Here is a 13474-nt window from a genome sequence, read left to right as displayed (position 1 = left end):
AGCGTCGTGGTCCTGAACTATGAACAGCAATGCATCAGGAGGGTAGAAGGCTAAATGCTGAATTTGGATAATCCTCTGGCAGGTTGCAGAAGCCTGCCCCAGGGAGCTGGGGATGGTGACCTGACTGCTGCCCATCCTGGGGGATCTCCCAGCAGGTCACCGGGAGCAGGGTTATCCCTGCTGCCGGAGGGGGTGGGTATTTGCCAGAGAGCTGCTGAAAAGGAAATACAATAGGCAATGTGTTACCTTCCCTGCTTGCCCTTGCAGAAAGAGGGATAAAGCTGGGAGCTGCAGAAGGGATCCTTGAAGGGTTTGGCAGCTTCCTGGCAGACCACACATCTCTCCTCACCCTTCTCTCATTTTTCAGCTTCAGTCATCTTCCTCCTCCCCTCTGCCCCAGATGGTGAAGCAAGGTCTGACACAGCCAACACAGGCTCCTCTTTCCTACAGTATCTTTTTTTTGGCTGTTAAAGCCCTTATGGGACTTTTTTAAGTCACCATAACATTAAAACGTTCATTAGCACAGGAGTAATTCCATAATCTTCTCAGAAGAGAATAATTTCAGAGGTTCAGCTCATGATCTGGAAAATCAATTTGCTGACTTGACGATGCAGGAATAGGATTTTCAAGGCTGGTTTTGGCTTCCCCAGCAGGACTGTTAGCAACCCTTGGACTTTGTGGTCAGGCCAGGAAAACGCCACCCACAACAGCTCTGAGCAGAGGAGGAAGGATGCAGGGCTGGCACTCAGTGCAGGCGAGGAAGGGAGGCGGGCTCATGCTGCATCAAGTGCAGGCTGTGACTCAAAAACCAGACCTGCCTCACCAAGTTCTGTCCAGCAGTGTGCTGTGTGGGTGGGACAGCATCACCACAGATCATGGGGGATTTTCCTGCCTTTTCATCTCTCCTACTTCATTTAACCAAAAGCAATGCTCCCAGCTCAGAGGTTATTACGAGGAAGAAAGGGATGCATCTTTAGCATCTTGCCTTTTCCCTGCAGGTACAGGCTGGATCAATTCCTGTTTTGAAACTAAACCCCCTGTACCAAACACTAGGTGATGTGCTCTTATTCTCCTCATGGGATTTTTCACATTCACTCTGTGCTCCCAGAAATTGGCGCTCACACCCTATCTGCAGACAAGCAGCCAGATTTGCAGAGACCATCTGCATGTGCAAGGCTGACTTTTGGGGAGCACCCCACGGTGCACTTGCAGGTTAGGAGCTGCATCAGAACATGGCACAAGGAGGCATCAAAGCTGGGCTTCCACCTCCAGCTCGGCTCCTTCAGTCGATAGTTGTCAGGTATCAGTGTCTTTCATTAAAAAATGTTCCAGAACATAAATGTGTGCAAATAGCTACTTCACGGGACAGACCTCTCACAACTGGGCAAGCTGAACAGGGAGGCTGTCTTCTGTCGGCTGCTCTCTGGGTCTGGCTTTGATGCTCTGGGAGGGTTCCCCCAGCACTCACATTATGCGTTTGCAAAATTGTGTCAGGAAAGCCAAAGGTGTCATTGCAGATCTGATCTCCAGCTGAGTTCATCTAATCCCAGTGGACATGCCTTTCACAGCAAGGCCCTGGAGAGGGCAGACATCAGGAGCTAACTAGGACCTGGTGTAGCTCTTGAAACCCAGGTCCCCCGTGTAGGTAACTGCTGCCCATGGCAGCTCCCTTGCAGGGGAGGGAGACATTCCCCTCCTTTTTCTGCTGGAGAGTGGAAGAGGGATTTTCCATTGGGAAGAAGAATCAGAAGAAGCCCTGGTTGCTGCCTCTGTTCTCACACCTTCCTCCAGGTTGTCCTGTAGGACAGAGCAGTCTGACCATGGGCATCCCACTGCATGAAGTGTTAGGGACACGTGTCAGTTAGGGCAGAGGCACTGAAGTGTATTTCCAAATGAGCAGCAGACATCTGGCTCAGTGCTTTCACCCTGGGATGATCAGTGCAGCATTATTGTATATTCAATATCTGGCTAAATAAGCAGAGAATTAACCCTTTTCCTCTCCCTTCCCCCAAATGATAACACCAGGGATCCAGAGGAGTAATGAAACAGCAATTTTCATGCCATGTCAGACACATGATTTACTCTCATCCTACCTGAAATTTCTGCCATAACTCCCCATGGCAGGAGACCCCTTTAAACTCTAGTATGTGCTTACAAGTGCCGGACCTAAACACAGCGAGGGCTCCCCTCAGCACTCACAGAGCACTGCACCACGCCTCACCTACACATTATAATCATCAAGTTGTTTCTTTTTGCCTTTTTTTTTTTTTTTCCTGAGAGGAGGTCATCCCTGACAAGTAACGTCCTTGTGGAGCCAGTTCCTACCCATTATTTTTAATGCTATGGATCATATTACTGCGGTTTGACACATGTAATGAAAATTTCCCATGAACAACACTTGTCCTCTGAAAGAAAAATAGTCCCTGCAGAGACGTACATCGGGACGTGTTACAGGCTATAGGTATGCACACACGCAGGGGAACTTCTCGCCTGACAAACTGCGTCCCGCGACAGCCTCACCAGCTCCCCAGACCATCGCTTTCTGTGCCTTCATTTAGTCCTTCCTAACAGAGGTGACTGACTGCAGCTTGTAGCTTTAGCTGCCTGTAAGGTCTCCTGGAGAGCGGGGAGGACGGTGAAGGGAGGCCAGTTAAAATGGGTGCTGGCAGCGCGGGTACCCGCACACCCCCACACCGCCCGGGGTGCCACCACGCACACGGCAGCCCCATCCCCATGCGAACACCTTCTCCTCCCCTCCAGCCTACCGCGACCCGGACGCGCACCGGGAGCACTGCTTGAAAAGCTGCTTCAGCCCGAGTTAAAACTCTAAAGCCAGCAACTGCTCCGCGCCCCGCAGGCGCCGGGGCGGCCCGGCCGGGTGACGGGGGGAGCTGACCCCTCCAGTCTCACTGAGCCGACAGGGTCCCTGACAGCTCCCACCGCTTCATCCCAACTCAGACACCGACTCCGCGCCCTTGAGCATCCCCGTTTTCAGTGGCGTCTTTTGTTTTAGTTTTATTTTGCAGAGAGCTTCTCCCTGCCCCTGGAGCTGCCTCCCCAACTGCCCAGCGCTCGGCACCGAGGCCCCGCAGGCTGCCAGCTCTCCGGCAGCTGCCTCTCACCCCATTTCAGTGAGGCAGAGGGAGCGACTCGCTCTTACCTTGGGCACCCCAAGTTGTTGGCGGTGCTGGTGCCTGCGCGGCGCAGCGCGGTGTGCGGTGCGGCGCGGCTCTGCGCTGGCATCTCCTCTAGCAGTGATGCAGTCCCGCCGGGCGCCGCATGCCAATGATGCAGCCCGGGGATCCCAGCCGAGGCAGCCCGGGGCTGGGAGGGGGCCCAGGGCTGCCTGTCCTACCTGTATCCCTGCCTCCCTCGCTCCGGCTGCTGAGCGAGTGGGAAGGGACTGTGCGGAGGCAGGCAGAGAGAAGGGGAGAGAGCAAGAAGCTGCACGGCAGGCAAAGGGAGAGAGAGAGGCGAAGCTTGTGTAATTTCATCATGGTAATAAAATCCAACCCAGTGCCTATACATTGCAGCTCCCTAGCAGAGTTCTCCATTACATGGGGGATTTATTTTTTTTTTTTAAATTGCTGTCATACAGGAATGTTTCTAGCTGTAAATAAAAGGGAATCCCAGCATGACTGGGTATTATGCTGGCATCCTTCATCTCTCCACTTTATATATTAGACCACTGCTACATCAAGACCCCTCTCCCTGGGATGGCTAGAGGGCAAGGTGTCATGTTCCAGGGATAATCCTACTGTGGGATAAGCCTGTTCTGTTTAAAATCTCCTTGTATTTATAATTTGGGAGTCCACTGCCAGAAGAACAGCAGCAGGAAAAATCCTACTGTCCATGCAATTTTGTGCTTACAAGAGACTATGTGGACACAACAGTGTGAAACGTATTCTGTCACGGAAATCTATCCACAACCCTTTTGTATTATTAAAAGAAATAACCAGATAAAACGAGGAGGTGTCTTACTGAGGAACAAAGCACACAGCTCCTACGTCCTAAAAAAGCATTGCTAGTGCACATGGGGGGGGGGGGGGGGGATGTCCACACCCTGAAACGACCCTGCATGCAGAGGTGCCCAAATTAGTCCAGATAATGGGAGCAATAAGGATTTTTGCTGGCAGATTTCCATTGCTCCTTCTGGTAATCTAACACTGAAGGGGAACATGGAGCTACAGGCTTCTCAGAAAGGAAACAGGGATGGATCTACAGGGCAGCATGTATCCCTTGTACTTGCCAAAGGGACAGAGCAAAGAAGTGGACTGGAAAGTCCAGCTACTCATCCTGGCTCTTTCAGCAGCTGACATTTAGAAAGCTACTTTCTCCATGCCTCAGTTTCCCCACCTGCAAGACAGTGCTGGCACTACTGACCTCTCCAGGCTGTATAAGGAGTAGATATCACACTTCTGGCTGTTTCTAGGGCCCCTCCAGGCACACACTCCACCTTTCCTCTCTGTCCTGTACTTTAGAGCCTCCTGCCCCCTGAGCTCACCTGATTTGAATATCCAGCTCAGGTGTGTTTGTAATTGCTGACAGCATTAAAAATTGAGCCTGCAAATTCTCTCTTCATCTGTTTGCTTGCTGGTATAGTTCCTGTGACTGTACTGGTAGCACCACTTTCATGTGGAAAATGCAGTAGATGATTAATTTAAGGTTTTTCACACCCACTCATTTAAAAATTGGAACTCAAATATGAAGTTCAGCTTTATTCTCCCTAGCCTAATGCATTAGTTTAATTGCATTTTGTGTTTGGTACAGTGCACTGATTGCTTTGATGTGGGAGCACTTCAGAAGTCAAATTATTATCAGCACTCCTGTACACTGTAGGTCAAGTATCAAGGCCTTGGCAAAACTAAAAAGCAAGCCAGTCTCTCACAGTGCCACTGAGTGCCACTTTGCTTGCCTGTCACTATTCCTCTGAGTTCTCCAGCTCATTAATTCTTCAGATTCTTCAAATCACAGTAACTATTTGTGTGTGTCAGATCCACTGTACCTTGTACACGCTCACAAAATGCAGCACTGTTCATAACAACTGTGTTTCCCCAGAGAGGGTTTTGGGGCAGACCCAGCGATGCTCCAAACTCCATCGAGGCTCCGCTCAGCAGAAGGCTGCTCTGCCCCGTGTCACCTTCCATTTGCAGGTGAGATCTCAAGCGAGGGAAGATGTGGCAGACCTGCCAAATGTGCACCCCAATGTCCCTGCTTGGCTCTTCTCAATTCCCAGCAAGGTCCCTGCATCTACTTTGCTTACTGTTCCTTATGCAGGATATATCCAGCTTAAGTAAATTTGTATTAACTCTCATTGCAGGATCAACTGGGAGGGAGGCAATAAATCTGGGAAATGTTCTTTACCAATCCATTGTGATTATCAGTGTTTCTAATTACCTCTGCACCCTAGGCACAACCGTGAATCTCTCTGTTAATCACTGCCAGCCGTACCCAGCTATCATCTCAGAGAAAAACCATGTTCCACAGCGCCATATGGTGCCGGCAGGGAACCTGAACCTCATGGGCTTCCTGACATCGAGGGCAGCGGGATGGGGAGGCCTAACATCTTTCTATTTAAAAGTGCACATTAATGAAATCTGCAGAAATCCCACTGTTTCAGAGCTGCAGGAAGTAAGTTGAAGACAAAGCTGAGCTGCAATGAATAAGGACCTGGTGTGGGGATGGATAAAATGATATAAGCTCTTCTGTCACGAGGAGATAGATATCTGTGTAAAGGTTGACTACACATGTTTACATATCAACATGGTTATACAGGCAAAGGGGTCTCGATCTAGCCCTATAGCTCATGGAGCAGCCCCAGACTTCCTGGGAAGGAGGGGTGGGATGGGAGATCTGGCCCAGCCATGTGAATAGAGCAGAGTTCCACAGCCATAACCAAGTCATTCTCCTCTTTCATAGGTTTCTCTTCTGACCCCTTGCACCAACAAGACACCAGGGACCCTTGCACTGTGGTGCTGGGGCTGGGCAAAGCAGGGTACCCTTCTTCAGCAGTACTGAGATGCTGTTGGAAAGGTGTACAAGGGAAACTGAAGCAAAGCAAGAAGTTAAGGGGTGATGGAGCAGCCTTCCCAGTGGCTTGTGGGCTGTCAGGTGAAAGGAAGATAATTCGAGGAAAAGTATGACTCTAAACACACACAAACAATACATATTTCATGGCTGTGCCAGAGCCATCACTTACATGTCAGGGTGCTTGCTGTGAGAGGCACTCACTATCACAGGGTGTCGAGAGACCAGCAGATATTCAAGGCTGGGCTTTTTGGCTTGATTTTCAGGGTCCCCTCCATACACAGGCCCTCACACACATGTGTGAGGGCACACACTCGGATGCACACTCATGTGTCCCTCTCTCCTGCCCTGAGCCCTCACACAGTCTGCACGAGAAGCCCCAGCAGAGACAAGGGCCCCAAAAAAAGTGCTGAGCTGTGACTGCGCACACTCCCACCCCCTGCCCCGGAGGTGTCCTTGGCCAAACAGGAGCCGGGAGAAGCCCACTTGAACATCTAGCCAGGGTTAAACCAGTCATGGCATGGCAAATCCTTGAGCCGATGGGGCTGGAGGCTGGCGGCTGCAGGGTGGTGGCAGCTGGAGCTGGACATTGCCACCTCTCCGAGGTGTGTAGTGTCAGCAGGCTGGTGGCTGCTGCTCTCCGCTGGTGACAGCCCAGAAACAGCCCTTATCTCCCTCTCCCTCCACCACTTCTCCTGATGAAACTTTGCTTACAAAAGCCAGAATCCAGCTTCAGTAGAAGGGGGAGTCCCAGGCAATGTTTGATTGCATCTACTATTGTACCCGATAAGTGCCATTAGTAATAGGGATAATGAATACAATGTAAAAAGCTATACAAGCTTTAAGTCTAATTATTGGTATTGCTGCCTGCTTGCTGGCAGACATAGGTAAAATGCATATGGAAGAAATCTGGATATCAGTAAAATTGCTGTCTGTGCTGCGGGACTTGCTGCAAAGCGATTACCTTGCCAAGGCCCACAAACAAATTAGGAAGACACAGCAACCAGCAACGGGCGAGAGCCGAGCCGTGCATTGCCTCCTGCCAGGAAGGGACACACCTGCTTTGGGGAAATGGACAACTTAAATGTGGGCAAAAGGGTTTTATGTTGAACACCCTGCAGCGTGAAATCATGCTGAAGTCAGGGTTTGGATCTGTGAAGGCTTTCCATGCCCACAGTTCAGATGGGGTATGTGGGTATATATAAACACACATACACCTACTGGATGGGCATGTTGTTCAGGGCTGGTCAGGAGCAGAAAAAGACACTTACTGGATGCTGCAGCATGAAACTTGCCACCCACGTTACTAACATGCTGCACAGGAATATTAAAAGGGGAGATGAATTGCTGAAGCTAGGAGAAACGGGAAAACTCTCAAGGCATTTCATATTTTCCACTGAAATTCCAATCTCATCTGACTAAGGCTGTTTCACATAGCATAATAATACTTTTTTTCCTTAAGTTAGCCTATCACTTTCCACTTGACACAAGCTCCTGATTATTGAAGCAACCCAAACGACGGCACAGCTGGCAGTTCGCAGAGGACTGGGGAATCCCAGCACAACCTGTGCTCCTGAACATCAGCCCCATCGCCCCCTCAGAGATGCAATTCATGAGAGTACAGTCTGCAAAACGTGACCTGAATTTGTTCCCTCCGAACCAAAGGGGCTCCCAAACTGTCTAAAACCCGCACACCACCAGTGATGCTGAGATTTCAGGGCACAGGTGCAGCCACTGAGGCAATATCAGTTTACCTGAGCTGGAAACGTGAGCTGGAGAGTCTGCATCACACTAGAAAAATAGAAAATGAGCACAATAGTAACCACTTCGCTGAAAACTATTTGTGGCATAGAAGCTTCATTTTTCCAAAGAGGCACTGCTTTTAAAAGGTGCCACTGATACATGCTGTGACAGGCCAGGGAGATGCAATGTCAGATGATGTCCATCAGCAGCATCACTGCCTGTAAACGGTTGAATGTAAAGGGATGAAGGTACTTAAATTTCTCCAATCCAGCAGAAACCATTCTGTAAGACAGGCCTGAGCAGAAAAACACGGCTATGCTGGGAGGTCTTGGTGCGAAGGCCAAGCTAATGAGCATGGCAGGACCTGTGCTGACAGTGTTGGACCCACTCAGATGTAGCACGGCCACTGTCTCAAGCGAGGCTCTGCTAAAGGCCGTGCACTATCTAACAGCTGCATCCTCAAGGAGCACCTTTTTTCTTTTTTTTTTTTCTCTCTTTTTCTAATGGTCCTGTTTGTCTAGGTTTAAGATCCCACGTACAAGTGCAGTGAACCATCAAAGAGCAGTTCACACATCTCCCTCTTTCTCTATATTCATATTTTGAAATGGAAGAATATATTGTCAGGTTAGCTCTGACTTTGCAGAGCTCTAATGCATTAAGTGGAGTTTATTTATGTGGAAAGGATGAATGGTTCCCTACATGTTAACAGCGCAATCAGTGACAAAATCCTTGGCATTAATATTTAATGTCCTTTGTTATGTACGTGCCTGACTGTTACTCAGAGAGAGCTGAGTCAGGAGATCAGAAGCTGCTGGGAATTGAATAAGCATTATCTGTGGGATTTCTCTGAGTGGAAACTGGAAAGTAGAAAAGACATTGTTTTTATGTGTGGCAGCCCAGTTGTCAAGAAACGGCATTTATGTATAGCGTATAATGTATGCAAGAAATTACTGCAATGGCACTCTGTGGCTTTTCTCATCACATGATTTCTTTAATGTTATTGCCTGCTTACTCTTGCCCTGTACACATACATAGGTATTAATTTCATGAGAAATGAAGGAGAAAATCTAACAGACTAAACCTGCACACATCCCCTGCAAATTAATGATTATTCTTTTAACAGTAGGACATAGCAATTGCAGAGAAAGAGCAGGCCCTAAGGAGCAGGCATTGTACAATTCATGGCACAGTCACTTCTGTCTCACATCTTTTATCCAGATTTCCTATGAGTTAGACAACTAAGTACATTAAGAATGTGAATCCTACATCATTAACATGTCTTCTTTTTGAGAATATATAAACAGATAAGCATATTTAGTCTATATGTTACATTAAATAAATATTAATCCTAAATCTGCTCATCCTCTGTACCCACTGTGACACAGCTGATAGTTATAGACAGTCCATCCTGCTCCCCTGGATGGAACAGATATCAGTATTGTCAGTAGCTTTCCAGATATCAGAGCTATGGCTGTTTTACAATTTCAATTGTCCATAAATTCTACACTTCTAAAGCTTTTCCATATTTCCATGATAACTCTGTAACTATAACAAATTGTCTAAGCCTGCTGCACAGCACTCATTTAATCTGAGTAATTTTCAGGAACTCTGTTAGATGTGGGCATCTAAGGGTGTAAGAAAATGTGCTATACTACATTACAGAGAAATTAAACACAAACCTGTAATTCCAGATGCAAAGAGATGGAGGAAGGTGTGGTTCAGGTTTCTTTTTTCTTACTCGTCTGGAAGAGCCTTTTTTCTTGAAGCTATGCTTTCTGGGGAATTTCCTTGAGGGAAGCAGAGGGGCCTCCCCCTCCTACAATAAAAGGCAGAGAAAAAAAGGAGCTTTCAGATTTTCAAACGAAAAGCATCTTAGCTGTTTACTCATGTCTTTACCTCACATCAAGAGCACAGCAAGAGCCTCACACAAGGCTGCTCTAAGCCATATCAGAGGGGACTTTAAATATGTGCCCTGGGCTTCATCTGCATCCTGAGCATCTGATGGACAGAAGCCTTGCTGAGCAGAAAGCAGCACAGCCAGGCCGCTTTCCAGTAATGCAGTTGGAGGGAGAAAGAGATGGGGAGATATTTTCATAGGATGCAACTGGAAATTGCATGAAGAAATAATTGCTGACGATCCTAGAAGCATTTGGAGTATTTGCACCATTGACTTGTAACTTTGTGAAATTATGTACCCCCATTGAGGCTTGACGTGAACTGGTCGTGTTTGCACTTGGGCAGAGACTAAGTATAAAGATGGAGAGAAAGGGGAAAAATGATCTGAGTAGAAGTGAAGAGGAGGTGGAGGAAAGCAAAGCAAAGCATCGCTCTGAAACCACCTGCGAGCAGTCGGCTCCCCACTGCGGGCAGCTGCAGGGGGACCCGCCTTCAGCAGGTGGCAACAAGAGAGCTGGGGATGGACCGAGGAGATGCTGCTGCTGCTGCATGGCCAGGGCACCCGGGACACCACACAGGCCTCGGGGAATTCGTCATCCTCCTGATAACTTCTGTCCACCAGCAAAAAGGAGGGGAAAAAAAAAAGCCACAAAATCTACAGATCACTCAGCATAAAAAACTGAGATGTCAGCTAACTGCTGTGCTGGGAGCTTTGTATTATTGTGGCAGCAAATAGGCACTAGCAGTTATTTTTTGTTTTAAAGTTATTTCAATAGCTGTGCTCTAGCACCCAGGTGTCAACAGTCCCCTGGGTCTCACCTCTGTGTTTTCCTTTGCGCAGGCCTCTAGCCGCACTCTGGGGAGGTGCAGGTGGGGCTGTGCTGAGGTCAGCCCCTGCCCAAGATCTGCCTGGGTTCAAAGTTGGGTTTGAATGCAGGGTTTCTGTTTGGCCCAGACTCACTTGTGCAGAGTGAATGCAAGTGTTTCGCTGCAGTCCTGAGCCAGCACACGAGCTACTTTCAAGAAGAAAAGGGAGGAGATTTTCCTTCCTACCTTCAGCCTGACTTTGGTATAATAGTTACGTTACATAGTATTAATGTTACGTACAAACAAACACAGTGAGGAACCATCCATATTCATGACCACTGCTCCTCTTACCTAGAAGTCCTGCAGGGAACCGCTCAGATCCAACACTGCACTTGCTGCTCCCCAAAGCCCCATGATTAACTGACCATTCCCCAAACCATGTTGCCCCTCAACTCGGGATCCAGCTGGATGCCAGTTGCATGTGCACGTGTGCCTTGCAACAGGAATTTCATTAGCAGGAACGAGATAGACTCCTCCTTTCACCCAGCCCCCAGGGAAAGACGAAAAGGAAACCTACAAGCTTTTGGCTTTGCAAAGTGTGTGATGGCTCTTTATTGAAGCTAATGAAGAAAACACACAGTTTGGGAGTTACATGACTCATGCTTATACCCCCTTCAGCTACATGTAAAACCACAGTGTCAGAAGCTCTCACCAGACAGTGTGACAGGTCAGCATGTGACCACAAACACCACTGCAAAGACACACGGGGTTTGATCTTCTCAGTAGGGATGGACACACAGGCTTGCTCAACAGTAATAAAGATGCTTTTGTCTTGTCCAGCTGGAAGCAGGACTGGTTGGATACCCCATGAGAAAGCTGTCTCTCATGTGATTTCCAGACTATGTTTTTCATATCATATAATCTGAAATGACATTAGAGATAGGGCCTGGTCCTGCTCTGAGCTTCTGGGGCATCCATTGGTTTGCTGCTCCTGGCCCAAGCTCTGAAGACACTCTACTGTCAAGCATCACTGGGAGAGCACTCAGGGAGACCAGGTAGCTGGAAGATGCTCCACATCGTGTAAATGCTTCTCTAAACATAGCTGTGCAGCACCACTGCAGAACAACAACCAAGTATTCGTGCTTAGTGGAAAACACTGAGCTTGAACTGTTAAGTAATATGCAGAAACCTAAATGCAGTAGCTGATAGACACTTGAGTACCAGCTTTACAAGGACCCAGCACCATCTATCAGTAGGTAAGACACAAGATCTCCCAAGGAATCAGAGACTTTGAGCTTTTGGTGGGCCCGTATTTGATCCCCAGCTCACACATTTCCTTTCCTTCCTCCCGTGTGTGGACCAGGAACACGCTCTCCCAGAAGTTATAGCACAATATAAATCCAGTGTGCTCAGCCTGAAGCTCTCCATGGTGTGACCTGGCACATGTGATGTAAATACATTTAATCTGGAGGCACCAGGGTCTCTGACAACCTCCCCGAGGATGGCATTATGCTGCGCACCCTGAGGAATCCTCATTTCCTGGTGAAACAGGGCTTCCAGTCTAAGCTCATCCAGTCCTTCCTTTCATGAAAGGAGTTTTCTTCATTACAGATCCAAGAGACATTCAAAGCAACACATTTTTCATGTGGATGCATGCAAGTGAGCCAGGGAGGGATCTGAGCTCCCGACACCTCAGAGCCTTCCCTGTCCTGCCAGACGTGCATCTTCCTAAGGTTTTGGAGACGGAGTGAGGAAAATGAGTGTGGTGGGATTGCCAGGGCACTGCAGATTCAATGCCTGGCCTTCTTTCCAGCAGCACTTGCGTGCAGCCTCATCTCTGCCCAATCTCTCTAACAGGCTGGGTAGGGGATCATGTGCCAAACCCACTCCCTTACCCCCACTCCTTTAATCATCTCCCTCCACCATATGTGTGCATCTGCCCAGATGTGTACTTGCTGTCTAGAAGTTTTACTTCCAATGCACTGCAAATAATCAACTATGATGTTTCTCTGTAGGCACAGCGCTTCCTTATGCAAAGAGGAGAGGGGAGGCTGAAGAGGGGATCTCCACTCCCGCTGCTTGAAATTACTGCCTTGTAGTCTGCTGGCAATCTTTGCAGTGTGTCATATCCACAAGTAAAACATCTTCTTGGGTTCTTTTTCTCCCATGTCTTGGCTGCCTGAAGGTGCTCTAAAAGAGCTGGAAAAGCCAACCCCGAGAACATGTTAAACACGTTTTCATTGCTTTCGCTTTTGTTTAAGAAAAAAAAAAAAAAGGAGTTTTGAGTCCAAAATGCCTTTGCAAAAACATGACCTTTGGTTAGACCAATACACCAGGTCACAAATAGGTCTCTGGTGCCTTTTAACAACTTCTCAGCACAGAGCTGAGAGGTTGTTAAAGCCTCTGAGATGGCAACACTGAGCAGGATCCATCTGCTTGCTCGGAGACTCACACGCCTCTGGGGTGACCTGCAGTCTTCGGTGCGATCACTCCAACAGCAGTTCAGTGCATGAATGATCAGAGAGGTGGAAATCGTGCCACGGAGCAGAGCAGGGGGGCACGAGATGGCTGATGCTTCCCACTGTGGGCAGTGCCCAGGGGCCCTGCCTGCTGCTGCATGTGTACAGCAGAAGAGAGAAGTGAAGCAAATGTAAACTCAACTTCTTTTCACCTTTCTTTCCCTCTGAAAGCATCTAAGCATCGGTTACCTTCCTGGGACTGCTGGGTTCCTGGATCTGGAGAGGAGTGCTGTCACTGGAGCAGCTGCCTGCCAAGAGCTGAGCCACTTCTACGCTGCATAGCCCCAGCCCTCATCAGAAGGAAGCATCTCATCACCGCCTCTACCAGGGATGCCGTGCCAGCCAGTCAGCAGCTTCATTTGTTTGGAGTCCAGCCTTGTCCCTGCTTTGTTTGCTTCTCATGGCAACAGACAAGCTTCGGAGAATGTTTTTCACCCACATGCTTTACCTGATAACAGCCTTGAACCAGCATCTGTTTGCCT

At 48.5% G+C, this 13474-nt stretch overlaps 1 protein-coding gene across 1 annotated transcript in view; it reads right to left on the bottom strand.

Annotated features, from left to right (window-relative positions):
• The window catches only part of SV2B (synaptic vesicle glycoprotein 2B), a 65023-nt gene extending 61665 nt beyond the window's left edge, over window positions 1-3358 (bottom strand). Inside the window, exon 1 of the mRNA XM_074917410.1 lies at window positions 3161-3358. The gene's annotated coding sequence lies outside the window, so the exon portion shown is untranslated. The remainder of the gene's footprint in view (window positions 1-3160) is intronic.
• Window positions 3359-13474: the final 10116 nt, after the last annotated feature.

The sequence above is a fragment of the Athene noctua genome, chromosome 13 (assembly GCF_965140245.1).
Source record: "Athene noctua chromosome 13, bAthNoc1.hap1.1, whole genome shotgun sequence".
Lineage (NCBI taxonomy): Eukaryota > Metazoa > Chordata > Aves > Strigiformes > Strigidae > Athene > Athene noctua.
This window is presented reverse-complemented; position numbering and strand designations above follow the sequence as displayed.